Raw genomic sequence first — 16,898 nt, forward strand, 5'->3', positions numbered from 1 at the left:
GACAGCAACCCATCTCATCCCTGACGCCGCTGTCCCGGCTGCTGGAGGGCGCCCCGCCTGGACGCGCATCATTGTGTGAGCGGCTCTCTCCGAAGCCCTAATTTTTCTGGCTTGCGGTTTATTTACTTAAGCATTTACAGCTCCGGGGAGCAGAGGGGCTGCTCGAGGCGGGGTCAGGACCTAGGTCGTGGTTTGTATTTATTTTGTTCCTCCCAATCTCCGCGCCGGCAAGTCACAACACGGCTCCTTTATTTGTGCATGGGAGAAGCTTGCGTTACTCTACCTCCTGCTGGGCAAGGAAGGACCCAAGCAGCTCGGGGTCTCTGAAGCCACTTGCCTGTGTCCCCGCCTGCGTGGACCGTCGCTCCGAGTTAGTTTTCTGTGCAAACCCCAGCAGGGCGTAGCAGATTAAATAAAGACAACCTCGCGCATTTAATCCTTGACCGCAAACACTGGCGTTTTTGTGCCCTGGATTTCTGAAATTCTTGGCTCAAGGACTTAAGGAGCCGGGGAGGGGGGTGGGGGGGAGGGTGGGTAACAGCTCGTAAAAACTTCCCAAAGCAGAAATCCGAGCTGCTCCCTGCCCCCCCTCCCAGAGATACCTGGATTCAAGGGAAGGGGGGCAGCCGGAGGAGGAGCGTCCCCAGGGGTTGGGGGCGCCCCCCAGGGGTGGCTTTGGGTCGCCGGCTGCAAGCCCTACCAGCTCTCTGCGAGAAGCCGGATTCGCAGCCCGGACGCCCCGCAGGACGCCCCACCCCGTCCCCGCGCGCTTCTATTTAGAGCCCAGCCCTGAGCCCAGGGGATTCTGGGACTCGTAGTCCTTCCCCGCAGCCCCAGGCGCTTCCACGACCTCGGACTCGGACTACATTGCCCAGGGAGCTTCCCGGCCTATATAAGCCGCCAGGAGCCGCTTCAAAGTGCAGTAACCATGTGGATGTGCTGCTGAAGCATTTCCTCAAGCTCGCTGGGGTGGGAGGAGAGGAGGAGGTGGTGGTGGAGGAGGAGGAGGCAGAGGGTGGAGAGAGAGAAAGCGCACGCAGAGAGGAGGTGTGGGTGTTCGTTTCCATCCTAACGGAACGAGCTCCCTCTTCGCGGACATGGGATTACCCAGCGGCTGCTAACCCCTCTCCTCGCCCTGCTTCCCCAAATCGGCGTGGCTCCCGGGCACCAAGGTAGCGGCTGGGGCCGGGCAGAGGGCGCGGGGAGTTGGTACTGTCCTCCCCGGGCGCCGAAGTTTTGCCCCGCTCTCTGGGAGTTTTTGGTGGATTTGCATGCACTTGAATACGTTTGGGGGCTCTTTAAACTTACGGCATTTTGGGGTGTTCATTTGAGACTAAAAAAAAAAAAATTATCGATTCCAGTGACTGGTCTTGAGGGCTACCCATTCTGGACTGGAATGGCATTCCCCTAAGTTGGAAACTGTTGCAGCAGCTGCAGGAAATGGTTTTATTTGGGGGGGGGAGATGTCGGGGTGTCATATGTGAGTCCGCTCAAGGAAACAATCTTTTAAAAGTAGCCCTCCCTGGAGCTGCCTGGTTGAGAGAAAAATGCATGTGGGGGGGAGGGCAGTGGGGAGGGTTTTGAAAACGGAAGAAAACCCGGGGAGCGGTGAGGGATGAAGTGTGTGTGGACCGAGCTCACGCCCAATGAGGATGCGGGCTGCGGATACTTGGCCTAGGCTCCTGGAAACAAGTGCTTTGGGATCTGCCAAACACTTCCCTTAGTTCCAGCTCCCCCGGCACGTTCCAAGTTTTTGCGTGCCTAGTCTCACTTGTCAGTTACAACTGGAAATAAGTAAGCAAAGTTACCTGTAGTCTTTGTCCAGCTGATCCCTCCAGCCTTCCGGTCTTGTTCCGGGAGGTGAGGGAGGGGGGTCTCTCCTGGAAGGAGGCTAAAGAAGGTGGAAGTTTGCAGTTTGAAGCATTTCTGTTAGGGGCCCGTCTTTGTAGTCTTACCCTCAGTTTTTTTTTTTTTTTTTTTCTTTCTGAATACCTAGTTGCTGACTACGGAGGAGCAGGATTCGCACAGCTGGAGGGTTTTGGCAACAGAGTGCCTGACCTAGGTCAGGTGAGTGTAAAGCCTGAGAGCTGTAGTCAATAATGAGTTTCTGTTTTAAGTGTATTTTATGTCCTCTCTAGAGAGCCATGGAGATTAGAAGTAGAAAAGAAAAGCAGACTCCCAGGCTTGGTGTCCAAAATTTGTCACTGCCTTCTGTAAAAGCTTTAGGGAGCATTTGAGATCCAGGGGGCAGTCCTGCCTAGCACTTTTGGCCAAGACTCAGATTTAAAGCAGCCTGAAGGTTTATTGGGGTGGGGAGGGGGATCAGAAGCCATTAAATGGAGCAATAAAAGAAATGCTCATTGATGCCTGGCAGCGTGCTGATGATTTAAATTCTGAAGGATGCGGTACATTTCATCAGCCAAGATATGGAAGCAAAAATTAACTGCCTCTGTCTTTGAAAAGTAGTCACTTTTGTTTTTGTATTTGCTGTAACATGTGTTTAATCAGAGTAGGTTGGATTGCAAGAAATGAAAGTGGTTGCTGGCAATTTGGAAGTATTAGTACTTTAAAAAGGGAAATTAGTTCTTGAAGCATGAGAGAGTAGCATCCAGTCCTTGACTTGAAGCTGCCTGAAAGTTAAGGAATCTGATGAGCCCCTCTTGTTTAGGTGCTTATTGTGGGATATGAGTTGAGGGCAGCATATCTGTAAAGATAAGCAGCTTTTGTCCACCTGCCCCAAATGGTCAGACTGCCCTTTAAAGAAAGGGAGGTTTTAACAGCTGCCTATACATCCCACTGCTGCGGATTTGACCATCACAAGTTTTCTTCTTCCGAAATGGCCAGGAACAGGGTAGACAACGGGATAACGGGTGGAGAACCGGGTCTCAGCAACTTCTTTAATGTTCTAAATATTTAGCTGTTCCCTGGGCTACAATCTTTGGGCTTTTTAAATTAGAAAATAAAAGGCAGACACTTCATTATAGCAGTATAGTGCTTTTGTTTCCTGTTGATAAGATCCTTAGGCATGCTGGTGGAGTGGGAAGCCTTTGGATGTGTGGGGTGTAGTTCATTCTTAGAGTTTAGTTGATTTTCATGGCTACTTGGGTGCTCAGAAGGCCAAGGAAAGGGTTAAGTTCCCCTCTTTTGAGTAAGCTACAGCACCAGGAGAAACTGATCCATAGACTCTTCTCCAGCTTGTTGCTAAAAATAATACTGACATGTGAAGTACTTGTGAGCCGGATCCAGAGCCATATAGCACAGAAACTCAGTGAGTCGGGTACAGGTGCAAAAGCTGAGGTGTAGAGAGTAGGAACACTTTCCCAGTAGCTGGTGCACAGTGGTATCAAGCAAAGTAGAACTCCTAGTTGTGGGGCTTCTTGTGTTCCACAGATGCATTTAAGCTAGAGGGTAAAGGTGAAGGGAGAAGCTAGAAAAAATAGTAAACTTATTTCTGTTAATGAAATAACTCTTGCTTATGTCCCACCAGTGATGAATGAGTAATAATATTTACCTTGATTTAAGAAGGAAACGATGTAGCCATAGATGTAGGGATAAGAGTGTGGCTATTTGAGGAGGTATTAGAGGTTATACTGACTTTGTTTTAGAAAGCTATATGCTGAAAGCCTGAATGAGGAAAGTAAACGAAACCAAACCACACCACAAGGAACACTGTCTAAGTTCAGCATTAGGTTCATCTCATAACTGAAATCCATCTCGATCATCTACGTCAAGGCATCTGAGCAGGTTTAAAGAATCAGGTATTTCTCAGTCTGAGTAATTTGATAATTTGAATTGCAATGAGTCTAAACTGTGAAGTATCGTTATCTTTTCATTCTTTTCATATACTCTTAAGTTTGGTTTGTGGCCAATTGTGCAGAACACTTTTTCATTTTTTTTCCTTGTGTGTGCATGCATGCACGTGTGTGTGTGTGTGTGTGTTAAAAGTACAGTCTGTTCTTTAAATAATTCAAATCAGAACAGAATATACTATCAAGATTTCCTTCTTACCAGGCAGGGAAAGTTCTTCATCCTCTAAGTGAATGACCCCTGGCCTCTACTTTGAGCCCCATGAAATTGTTGGGGGTTGACAGTAGTATTATTCATTTTTAAGCAAAGTAGTTGCCTTTTGGAGGGAATTGGCATCCTTTCTTTAGGAATGAGAGATGGAATTGTTGCTTAGAAGAGAGGAAAGATGAACCCCAAGAGAAATCTCTTGCCTTTGTCCTCAAAATATTTTCAAGTAGGGAAGACCAGGGTATTAGAGGTAGAAATGAAACTTGTAATCCAATGGTATACAACTAGCTGACTTCTAGACAAAAAAAGTTGCAGGGTTTTTAGTTCATTTATAATTATGTCATGGAAACTGATTTCTCAACAACCAGCTGTTAAATAACAAACCAAAATGAAATAATAAACACCAAATATGAACAACAGAAAACAACAACAACAAAAAATAAAAATACATCTGAAGCTAGGTTTCTAGGTCAAGCTGTCCTTGGATACATCTAATTAAGGAGTCTACACAAGGCCAGTGTCCCATCTTGTTTACTGTTGGCATTTGTAGGCTTTTTATTAACTGGAAATGCATTTAATTTTTTAGTTTATTTTTGCTTTTTTTAGCTTTTGCACTACTTTTTGGATGAAATCAGTTAAGGCTTGAAGTCAGTGACATGAATGACATAATTTTTATGATTCTGACCAATTTTTATAGTGTCTCTCATTCCGAGTTTATTGCTAATGAGCATGAGCTGAAAACGCCACTGAAACCGTCACCTGTGGAGCTATTTCTCCTATTGAACAATGGCTAGGGTCTTCCCTCAGCTGGACATAGTTTAAGGCATTTGGTGTGATGAATCTCTTTTTGAATATCTAACACCTACTAAAGTTGTTACTTTAAAGCGTTTATTCTTTCATTCAACAATTTCTTGAGGATCTACTATGTGCTGGGATATGTTCTAAGTGCTGGGCATACAACAATGAAAATCCTGTTCCCAAGAGGCTTAAATTGGGGGGAAGTTGCGGGGAAGCAGGAATTATAAATAAGCAAATATTGTGTAACAGGTAGCAAGCGCTACAGAGAAAAAGAAAGCCAAGGAAAGGGGAACCGGAAATAACAAATGTTGGTGCGGATCGGGAGAAAGTGGAACTCTTGTGTCCTGTTGGTGGGAGTGTAAGATGGTGTAGTCACTGCAGAAGACAGTATGGCAGTTCCCCAAATGATTACCAAATGATCTGGCAGTTTTACACTGGGTATATAACCAAAAGAATTGAAAGCAGGGACACAACTGGTATTTGTACATTCATGTTCATAGCAACACTTTACAGTAACCAAAAGGTGGGAACAACCCAAGTGTTTACTGACAGATGAATGGATAAACAAAAAATGGTATGTCCATATAATGGAATATTATTCAGCCTGACAAAAGAATGATATCATTATACACGTTACAAGATCGGTGAAGGTTGAAAACACGCTAAGTGAAATAAGCCATACATAAAGAGGACAAGTAGAATGGTGCTTACCAGGGGCTGGGGCTATGTGGAATTTGTTTAATGGGTACAGCGTTTCATCTAGGGAGGATGAAAAAAATCTGGAAAGGGATGGAAGTGTTGGTTGCTCAGCTCTGTGAATGAATTAATGCCAATGAATCTTATACTTACAAATGATTAAAATGGCAAATTTTATCTTGCGTTCATGTATTTTACCACAATAAAGAAATGATAACAAAACAGCATAAAGGGGACAAAAGTATTCAGGAAGGGATCTCGAATGAGAGGAATCAGGGAAGGGCTCTTGAACAGTGCATCTGAGCAGAGAGCTGAAGGGAGTGAGAGGTTAGCTGTGCTGAGAAGGACGTTCCAAAGGACTGGAGCAGAAAGTGCTGAGGCCCTGAGATGTGAGCAGGTACAAGGTTAGGGAAAGGCCAAGAGGACAGATTGGTTGCAGCTGAGGGAGAGTGCTAGGTGTTCAGGTGGGAGAAGGAGTCAGGGTCAGATCTTAGAGGAGCCTGGTTTTGCAGGTAAGCCTTAATTGATTTCCCTGAGGATTTCTTAACTTTCTCAGAACTCTTAATGTTCTCTGCCTCCCTGAGCTACATTCTCCTTTCTCAAGGGACTGGTGAGGCTGGCAAGATCGCCTACTGAATTCGAACTTAACTAGGGGGGGTGGTCAAACCCAGATTTCTAGACAGTCTCGTTAATTACATGGCTTACCTCAGATTGTAGTCCACTTTAGTAGGAAGGGAATATTCTTTTTGGTTTGGATAACGAAGTTTAAGAGCCTAATGATATTCCTGGTGGTTTTTCTTCAACACAGACTTTGTGTACTTTGCTACCACCCCCGTCTGTCAGGTCTCATTTTACAGAATTACACAAGGAGAACTCATGCTCTGCTTCTAGCATCACCCTGAGGAGATACGAAGTTCCACATAAGTGATTCTCTCTGATAAGTGAAGTGGACCCCTTTGTGTGTATAGATTTATAATGTACATACATGTTTTTACTTAATTGCGTAAGATAAGCATATTCAATTAAAGTAAAATAGTAAGAAAGATAAACAATAAAACCAAACCAGGCAACCCCAGTCCCACCATCCAAGGTGAGGGTTCCAGACTCCTCCACATCCAAGGTGAGGGTTCCAGAGTCCTCCCATGTATACATATATACAAATTACATGTATGTTTAAATTTCATAAAAAGGACTCATACAGTACTTCAAGTTTGGTACCTTGCTGTATTGCACTCGATCCTGAAGCTCTGTTCTTATTAATAAATAGACACGTGTGCCTTCATTTTTCTGAAGGTGCCTGTACCTTTGAAGAGATTGCCTTTGAGTGGTGACATGGATGGCATCACTAGGGTAAAAAAAAAAAAATTATTCAGATTTCTTCATCATCATAGAATCCAAGTTTTCTCATTCAGTTTATACTCTTTCTTTAAAGAAATCTGTATGGAAGGTAAAGCACTCTTCGAAAGTTAGCTATCTTATTGTAAGGATAAAGCCTAGTAATCATTTCAATGCAGAATTTTTTTTTTTTTTTACATTTCAGTTATTTTATTTTTTTTTAATTTTTAAAATTTTTTATAAGCATATAATGTATTTTTATCCCCAGGGGTACAGGCCTGTGAATCGCCAGGTTTACACACTTCACAGCACTCACCATAGCCCATACCCTCCCCAATGTCCAAAACCCCACCACCCTCTCCCAAGCCCCCTCCCCCCAGCAACCCTCAGTTTGTTTTGTGAGATTAAGAGTCTCTTATGGTTTGTCTCCCTCCCAATCCCATCTTGTTTCATTTATTCTTTTCCTACCCCCTAAACCCCTCACGTTGCATCTCCACTTCTTCATATCAGGGAGATCATATGATAGTTGTCCTTCTCCATCAATGCAGAATTCCTCATCTCTTCTTCAGGGTAACCTAATTCTCTGGGGTAGGTAGGGCCAGGTACTTTTTTCTGTTCGTTTGCCCTTAAAAGGAAAACTTCACTGTAGAAAATTTGAAGTATGTGTAATAGTGAGATCTTAGTATAACAAATCCCTCTTTACTCATCACCTACCCTTCATGGTTATCAATCCATGACTAATCTGTGTTCACCTGTATTCTGATAAACTCTCTCCCTCCTGTTGGGTGAGTCGGAAACAAATACCAGGCATACCAGTTCATCTGTCTTAGTATATATCTCTAGTATTGGGTCTAAAAAAAAATTGTGATACTTTTCTCCACCTCAAGGAAAAACAAATTTTTAAATTAACTCTATGTTCTCACTTCTTTCCAACGTGTGTAAGTGCATATATACCATATGTGCATACAATATAATATATATACATCTAGATAATGTAATAATAATATATATGCATATTTAACAGTTTGTTTGAATTAGGATCCAAATAAGGTCAATACATTACAAATGGTTGATGTGTCTTTTAATCTGTATATTTCCTCTACACCTCTTCTTCCCTAGGCATTTTGTGGTTGTTACTGAAGAAACTGGGTGATCTATTTTCCTATAGTTGAGATTTTGCTCACTGCATCTGTGTGGTATAGTTGCACATGTTCCTCTGTTCTCTGTATATATCATATCTGGTTGTTAAATGCAGAACCTTGATCAGAATCAGGGTTTTTTTTTGGGGGGGTGCACTACTATTTTTTTGAACTTTATTCAGGGGAGTGTGTGATGTGTGTGGGTACATCTTCTTGTGATATTAGCAGTCATGGGTGTTCATTTCCTTAATCCATTAGTTCATTTGGACTTGTAAAACTATTTTTCTTTATTCATTCCTTAGCTGAACTATTTTATAAAAAGAAATTTCCTTCCACTAAGTTTTTTATTCCCTGGGGTATGTAATTCATGTAACAAAGACAGAATCTGTACTTAAATTTCTTTTTGTAATTTACCAGTTTTCAAAATTATCCAGTTGATTCCCTACCATGATACATGACAGTGGTTCTCAAGGAGGTGACACGGGGCAATATCTGGAGACAGTTTTGGTGGTCACAGCTAGGGTGAGGGCGCTCCTGGCATCCAGTGGATAGAGGCTGGAGATGCTGATAAGTAGCCACAGCACATCGCCTTGCCCTGCCGCAACACGGGACTGTCCGTTTCTCAGTAACAGCCATGCTACTAGTGAGAAACCCTTATCCTAAGATGACAAATCAGTATTTTTGTTGTTGTTGTTAGTATCTTTATGAACTGGTGGATTTAAGCATATTTGATATGTTTCTCTTTGTGTAGCTATCCTTCTTGATGATCAAAGTATACATTTTTGCTGAGGAACTTTGGCTATTCGGATTGGTTCAGAAAACACAACCCTAATAGTCTTTGATAGCTTTCTTGATTTTGATACGAATGTTCCAGGCTCATCATCTATCTTTCTTATCCCAGACCTGGAATCAGGCTTTCCTCCAAGGAGCCATAGATCCTTTGAGAGGGAAATGGTGTTTAGAGACCTCTCCTCAGGGACCCGCGAGGTATTCTTATTCTCCTCCTACAGGTCAGAAAACAAATCTAAATGAGGAAAACTTCCAACCTGAGGGCTTTCAGTGGAAGAATTTCCAAAATGTAATCAACACATCTTTGCCTTTTAAAAAAGCATTCTGAATGTATTCAAAACTTTCCATTTTGGTATTGGTTATAATCTTAGTATACTGGTATCTTAATACCGTTGTCCCCCCCAGATGAGCAGAAATGGTATTCTTGTTCTGCACACGTTTTTCATACTGTATGGCACCCCATGATGAGGTCCCGAAATCATTTTAGTGGGCCTCCATCACAGCTTTTTAATGGAGCGGGGTAGAATAGAAAACGTCAAAGCGTTAATTGTATGGGTACTTGGAAGGAACCGTGTACGATTCAACGAACGGTCCGCCGCCCTTCTCTGTCTCTCTCTCACACACAGTGAGCATTGGGTTGTAAGTGTAGTGTATTTCTTACTGTGGGTTGCAGTCCAAAGTTGAGAAATGTTTTACATTTTTATTCCTCCATATGTGATTATCACACCAGCATCACGGGTTTCCACAGTGAGCTCCTTAGAAATGTGGACTTGGAGGCCCCACCCCTCACCCACTGAATCAGAACCTGCCCTCTTAGCACAGTCCCCATGGGATCCATGCACACTTGAAAGTATGAGAACCTCTCGATTGAACCCCCTGTGCTTTTTCAGTACTTGCCTTATTTTTACGGCTATTTTTTCCTGGCTGGGTCTCACCTGTCAAAAGTGACCTTTGTACTTGCCCCTCACAGTCTTTCCATTTTCAGTGAACTGGAAAGATAGGCGAAGTCACCCACTGAAGGTGAGCATGTAGGCCTGGCAGGACCCTTTTTGACATCTGGGGGCTTTCATTTGGGGACTCTTTTATTGGCAGTTTCAGGTAGAGCTAGAAACCAAACAATACATGTAAAACCTGCTTAAGGCTGCGGAGTCCCAGATATGAACAAGGTTGCGTTTTAATATGATGCTGTCACACTTTGAGCAAGTTAGGTTTTATAATGTTTTATGACCTGTCCACTTAGCAGAACCTGTGGACTGCTTGATAGAATGTTGCCTTTCAGAAAAAGATGGACATAAGGGGGGGCGCCTGGGTGGTTGGTTTGGTTGAGCATCTGCCTTCAGCTCAGGTCATGATCCCAGGATCCTGGGATCCAGTCCCTCATCAGGCTCTGGGCTCAGCAGAGAGCCTGCTTCTCCCTCTCCCTCTCCCTCTCCCTCTGCCTGCCCCTCTGCCTACTTGTGATTTTTCTCTCTGTCAAATAAATAAAATCTTAAAAAAAAAAAAGATGGACATAAGAAAAAACATCACTCCACCTCCAAGCTTCTTCTTGTTTGTTTGCATTTCAAGAGGAGGTTTGTCTGGGAAGTGATTTTTGTCCTGCTATAACAGTTTCAAAACATTACTGTGTGCATGTTTCTGAAGAGAAAAAGCTGATGCAACACCTAGACTTAAGGACGTTCACTTCTATGCCTGTGACCGTGTCTGCTTCTGTTTCTTTACCCACATGCTTTCTGCCCTGCTGTCCCCGTCCCATCTCTATCTACCTTGCCAAATACTTGTGTTTCCAACCTGAATCCTTCCTTCCTCTTCTGGAAAGCCTTTCCTGATCATTTGAAAATCTTTGTGATTTGAAACTCCCCAGTACTTTATGTCTCTTTTCCTTGCGGGCTTTTTGATTTTTAACCTACAAATGCACTTGACGAATAGTTACGTGTCCACCAAACCATTTGCCGAATGAAGTTACTTATCTCCATGTTTTGTTTCCCTTTGAAGGATGTAGACTGCTGGTCAGAAGAATCTTAATTTTTTGTACACCTGTCCTGATTAAATATTTTTTGAATTGGCGGTTTGCTTTGAAAAGGCCCTTTTGCTGTGGAGAGCCGAGTGAGGGCTGGGAGACACATGTCCAGCAACTCCTTTTGGGAGCTTGGGAGATGTTGCTCAGAACGGTTCTTTGGAGGGCATGAGGCAAGAGAAATTGTTGAGTGTTAATAAAAGGGAGCGGAGGTAATAAGCAGGTAGCGAAAGGAAGATGCTCTCAGGTTGTAATGGTATTGCCCTGCTGAACCGCAGGATGGGGCCTCCAGATGTCTGAGTGTTGACTGTCTCTTGGGTGTGGGCAAAACATGTCACATCTGTGCTTCTGTTTCCTCCTCTTTAGAATAGGTATAAAAATACCTGCTTTGGGTCATTGTTGCCAAGTTGTAGAAGCATACATGCTTGCAAAAGTCTTGCAAAACAAAGGCTCTGTCCTAGAGGAGTGGTTCTCAAGCGGCGGGGTGATTTTGCCTCGCAGGGACTCATGCACTGTCTGGAGACTTCTTTGTCACAGCTGAGGGAGAATGGGTGCTCTTGGCATCCAGTCAGTAGAGGTCAGGGATGCTGCTAGACATCCTGTGATACACAGGATGTGTCCTCCACAACAAGGAATTGTCTGCCCCCAAAGGTCAGTAGCCCTGAGGTTGAGAAGCCCTGTCCAAGAGTGATTTTCCCAGACTGAGTGAGACTTTTCTCTCTCCGAGGATGTTAACCTTTGATTTGCTGGTTTTATTTGTTTGTTTGCTTGCTTTTTGTTTTTTTGTGGTTCAGGTTGTGAACAGAGGGGTGTCTCTTCAGGCTGGGGCTAACTTTAACTTTTTAGTAAAATAAATATCACTCCCCTTCCCCCTCACGCCCCAAGTACTGGCTTTGGTTTCTGGAGCCCCGTGGTCTATTAGCTTTGGCCAGGACATGGCTTTGTGGCCTACAAGAAGTCCTTCAGGCTTTTTTGTTGTTGTTTGCTCTTTCTGCCTATAAAATGAAGAATTTTAGCTAGATGATCTCTATCCACCAAATACAAAATGTTCTGACTGGCAACTTTGATCTTTGGATTGGCTTCTCTTATGTTGGCCTTGGAGGATAGGAAACATGAGAGCCCACGTCAGAATTGACATCTTTTCTCTAAAATAACCATGTAGATATTGTACCTGTTTGGAGGACAGGTTATTTAGTGGCCATGTTTGTGAAAAGGCAAGTAGGTTTATCACTGTGCATGTGTATCTGTTGTGTGTCTAATGAGCAATATTCACACTAGAGAGTTGCTCTGACCCAAAGGTTTACAACTGCTGTTTCTGAGATGGTCATAGAAACTTCTGAGTTGGTGACTTCCTTTGGGACTGTCTGAAAACGAAAGCAGAATGCAATTTTCTATCCTCCGAGAGAAGTGCTTTTTGCACAAGAATACATTATCCCTTGATGGGGATACTCTGCATTCCTGAGGACCATCTGATGAACCACTAATTGAACAAGAAGCCAAGGAGGGGGCAGTACCGTAAACGTGTATGGGGGTGGGGAGGAGGGAAGCTGCTGGCCGGGTGGCCAATGCAAAAATACTGCACTGCTCATCCTTGTTTCACCATAAAGATGATATCTTCAAGAGTCTTTGCTCAAAGGAAGTTCCAGAATTAACCATGAGAGTTCCTAGTTACAGAAGCAGAGACAGTTGTAAAGAGAACCTCTTTCCTTGTCTTGAAAGAATCAACCATAAATGTTGTAGAAAAGTTTTCTCTTCCCTGTATTTACAGCCATATTACCATATATGTAGCTGGGTGATGGCATCTTAGGGGGAGGCTTGTGTAGAAGGAGTGTCCTTGGCCTCCAGCCAGGAGATCGATCAAATGCTGGCAACTCTTCCTTTTTCTGGGCACACTCTTGTTTTCCCTCTGAAAAGCCTTGTGGTTTGTCTGGCTTTGCCCTCCAGGGGGCTGCTTGCCCTGAAAATTGAAGTGTGGCTTTTTTGTGTTTGGTGGCAGCTTTGGCCCCCAGGTTTCATCTGTGTTTCCGGGGGACTAGCTGCGGATGGCCTCCTGAACCTCCAGGCGCTTTTAAGTCTTCACGCATGAGCCCTCCCTTTGCTGCCTAGTTTAAAGGAAGTCTTGATTTTATTCTTTTTCAACAATCATTTTTTAAAGCAAGCAGCAATAAAACCAGCACTAAGTCTTTGTCAAAGGCCCTCTGTTTTTTAGGAGGTGGAGGTGATGTGGAATGCCAAGAAAGAACAGAGAAGACTGATGGATTTCTATTGGCTACATTTTTTAGCAGAAGAATCACTTTCCAAGTGCACTGTGCTTTGAGGCCAAGTGACAAAACTCACTGACTGAAGGGTAGACCCAGAGGGGCCTATGAAGGTGGGATCCAGTCATTCATTCTTCACCTGGCTGTACTTTGGTAGCCTGGGTCTTCCTGGGAATAGTGGGGAGAACATTTTGCTGGAGTTGGCACTGATAAATTCAGATGAATGCATTTCACAGTGTGCCCCTTGTCTATATCCACTCGTCGTGTGGAATTGCTGGTTGATAGGGTTAATCCTCAAATAATTGTAAGCCCTCAAAAGTTTGGTAAGTGTCGTTTATGGGAGTTGAAAATACAGCAAGTTAGCCAATAAGAATAATCACAGCAAACAGAGGTGTTTGCAGTGTTTTACTTCCTATGAGCTAAGTAAGCCCATTATTTTCTTTTATACATTTAATCCTCAGCACAACTGTGTGAGGCAAGCTCTCATGATCCCCGTTCTGCAGATGAGGAGACTGAGTTCCAGAATGAGTAACTCGGTCAAGGTTGTAAACTCCCTGTCACACTTAGAATAAAAGGCAGACTTTTCACCCTGGCTTGGGAAGTCCCACTAGCCCTGGTTTCTCTCTTCTCTGACCTTACCCCACACTTTCTTCGTTTCCCATTAATGCTCCAGACATTGTGGCTGGCTTTCTGTTTCTTGAACTTGCCAAGTTCTTTTCTGCTGTAGAGCCTTTGTACTAGCTGTTGGCTTTATCTAAAATGCTCTTCCGCCTGATTGTTTTGCATGACTGCCTCTGTCTTGACTTTCAGGTCTTAGCTTAAATGTCTAAGCTTGCACTCTCTGACCAGACAAAAGTAAGTTGTCACATGGTCACATCATCCAGTTTCAATTCTCTGCCTACTACTTAACTGCCTGATTTGTCTTGCCTGTCAACAAACTCTCTCTCCTTCACGAAAAATATAAGCATCATGAGAACAGGGACATTGACTGTCTTCTTTTTACTTATATATCCTGCACACCTAGACTAGGAATAGCACATAGTAGGTATTCAATGAATGTGTTGAATAAAAAGGGGGTTTCAAATCAGGGGGTCCTCTCTAAACTCCCGCATGTTGTATGTTTTGTATTTTAATCCTGTTCTGTCCAGTTTTTCATATTAATGAAGTATGAGTCCTAAGCCCAAAGCCAGTGCCAAACCAAAACTTAAAATTTATAGCATTTTTCAACCTTTTAGGTCTCAGAAACCTTTGACATGCTTAGAAATTACTGAGGACCCCAATGAACTTTAGTTGATGTGGGTATAACAGTCCGTATTTATCTCATTAGTATTTAACACCGAGATAATGAACTACTGAGACAACACACACACACAAAAATAAGCCAATCACACAATAATGCAATAACATTTTATGGGGAAGGAGGGGGCAGAGGGAGAGAGAGAATCTTTAGCCATCTCCACACTCAGTATAGATTCCGATGTGGGGCTCTACCTCAAGACGGGGAGATAGTGACCTGAGCTGAAATCAAGAATTAACCTATTGAGCCATGCAGGTGCCCCAGTAACATTTTTTTAAATGAACGATAGCTGTATTTTCTAAAATAAAAACAAAAATTAGAGACTGGCATTGTTTTACACTATTGCAAATTGTTGGCAATCTGGCTTAATGGAAGATAGTTGGAGATGCATATCACATACCTGTTTCTGCTTTCAGTCTCTTGAGACAACACATGCCTTGCAGCCTCTGGAAAACTCCATTGTCGTGTTGAGAGATGGAGTGAAAAGGTAAATAGTGCATAGGTGTTATTATGAAAATAGGACTTTGAAGATCCTTTGAAAGGTGTTGGGAGCCCCCAGTGGTTTCTGGGGTGTCATTGGGAGCCACTAGCCTATAGGATAGCTAGGTAATTTAAAGGCGGGTGGTGGTATGGAACAGGTAAGAGATGGAGAAGTTGAAGGCTTAGGTAGCAGGATGTAATTGATTATCCCTAAGTCTGGGTTTTGTTTAGAAATATATGCATGGGGATGCATTTAAGCTGTTTCTGGGGTAAAAAAAGAAAAAGAAAAATTGCTTCCCGGTAAAGGACCTCCTGAGTTGCAGAGGACACTGAAAACTTGGAAGCTAGTGGTATTTGTCTGATGTTCATCTTTTTCAGATGTGCGAGATTATACCAAGCATTGTAGAAGTTCTGCAATGGGATGGGTCATTAAAAAATAATAAATCTGGTTTTTTTTCTGTGTCTGAGAATAGTAGCTTCCAATATAACTCCTTTTATAGCTGCTACTCTACAACCTTACTTAGTTCTCCTTGTAGCTTTTGGACTCAGATGGTTATGTCCTCTAGTAGAAATTAGATTGTTTCAGTGCTTTATTGGTCTCTGGTTCTGTCACATCTGGTGTTAAAGACATCGAAGTAGAAGCTGTTAAAAATAGATGAGATATTCCCTGCTAGCCAACTTGTTTAAGAAAGGCAAATGATTACAATCCAGGCCACTGGGGAGTATTTTGAATGTCTTGAGTGATGTTTGTAAGGTTGTCAAAGCTACCATAATTGGGTGGTCAGATGTTGGAGAGCTTGGATCTCAGGGAATGAATGGTTCACTGGGCGGGGGACAGGTGTGGTGGTGGAGAGGTCCTTAGTTCCCAATACCAGTGCTTGGAAGGACCTAATTTAAGGGCAGTGTCAGTGGGGCTCCCCCACCCCCCTGAATTATATCCCCAAGGGCCGGGTGACTTCATCTTAAATAAAGGAGACTTGCTTCTGTGTGTCAATAAAATCTTCCGGTCAGACTATTTGGGTCCCTGGCTTTGGGGTCCATTACCTGGTGTAAATAAAGGCTTCTGATTTTCTCCCTTGCCTGTGTAGGATTACGTGATACCTTAGGTAACTTCTTGGTTAATGAAAGTGTTCTAATTTTGTCTCGTTTCAGGAGTTGCTAACTTTTAAATTCTGAATTGTGTGTAGGCGAGAATTGAGATTTTTTTTTTAGAAAAACGAATATAATGCAATTAGTTCAGTGCCTACAGGAGAAATAGATGGGAAAAATCACAATAAGTGAGTTTTCTGCCACAGTCAAAGCTTTTAGCAAAAAGAAGAAAAAAATCAAAACCTATCCTGATTCCTGAAATGAATATACTTCTTTTTCAGTGAGGCTGTGATTTAGCCCTCCTTAACACCAAAGTAGAGGAGGTTCTAAATATTGAATTATTTCTTTGAAGAGGTTTCCACCTCACCTCCTCCCTTCCTTCCACAGGGTCCTGGTTTGGTTGTTAGAAGTGGGAGTGGAGTTGAGGTCTGGTGGTCTTGGTGAGTTTGGGGGCCAAAAAGCAACAATACCTTTGATGACCTGTCCAAGTATCACCCACCTCCTAGGCTTACAGAACACTGAAACCTTTCTGGGACTTGTGTTTATCTGAATGTGTTTCCAACAGTGTTGACTAAGTAAGAAGCTTACATCAAGTAGAAGAGGGACAAGTTATGGGCAGAAATGAGTGAAGGCTTTGGAGCAAGAGAAGTGAACTTTTTCCACTTCAGTCTCATTCCGAAATACAAAAATAAGTATTTAGTAAGGGCCATATATTGGGCTGAGCACTTTGTGTGGATTATTTGTTTTACCCCTCAAAATGAGAGATGGGAAAATTCCCTTGTCCCCTTTTCTTTGATTCGGATGATAGAGCTGGAATTCAGAAAAGTTACGTCAGTTGCTTAAGCACGTGAAGCTGGAATTCAGACTCGGGTTCTGAGTCTATTTCTAGCCTTTTTGGACACACAGAGAGTGGTCAGTGGGGTAGGGGTAGTTTTTGCCAGGGACAGAAGTTAGATAATTTTTTTTCTGACTCCCAAATTTCTCATAGC

General features: G+C 43.1%; 1 protein-coding gene across 3 annotated transcripts in view; it reads left to right on the forward strand.

Moving 5' to 3' along the window:
• Window positions 1-940: 940 nt before the first annotated feature.
• Window positions 941-16,898, forward strand: part of ITPR1 (inositol 1,4,5-trisphosphate receptor type 1) — a 327,538-nt gene continuing 311,580 nt past the window's right edge. For 2 of the 3 annotated variants that reach the window (XM_032867446.1, XM_032867447.1), the window contains exons 1-2: window positions 942-1,172; window positions 1,997-2,067. The gene's annotated coding sequence lies outside the window, so the exon portion shown is untranslated. Of the gene's footprint in view, window positions 1,173-1,996; window positions 2,068-16,898 lie in introns of all 3 variants that reach the window. The other variant, XM_032867448.1, reaches the window with a different exon arrangement.

Source organism: Lontra canadensis, unplaced genomic scaffold (genome assembly GCF_010015895.1).
Source record: "Lontra canadensis isolate GAN:19392208 unplaced genomic scaffold, GSC_riverotter_1.0 scaffold34, whole genome shotgun sequence".
NCBI lineage: Eukaryota > Metazoa > Chordata > Mammalia > Carnivora > Mustelidae > Lontra > Lontra canadensis.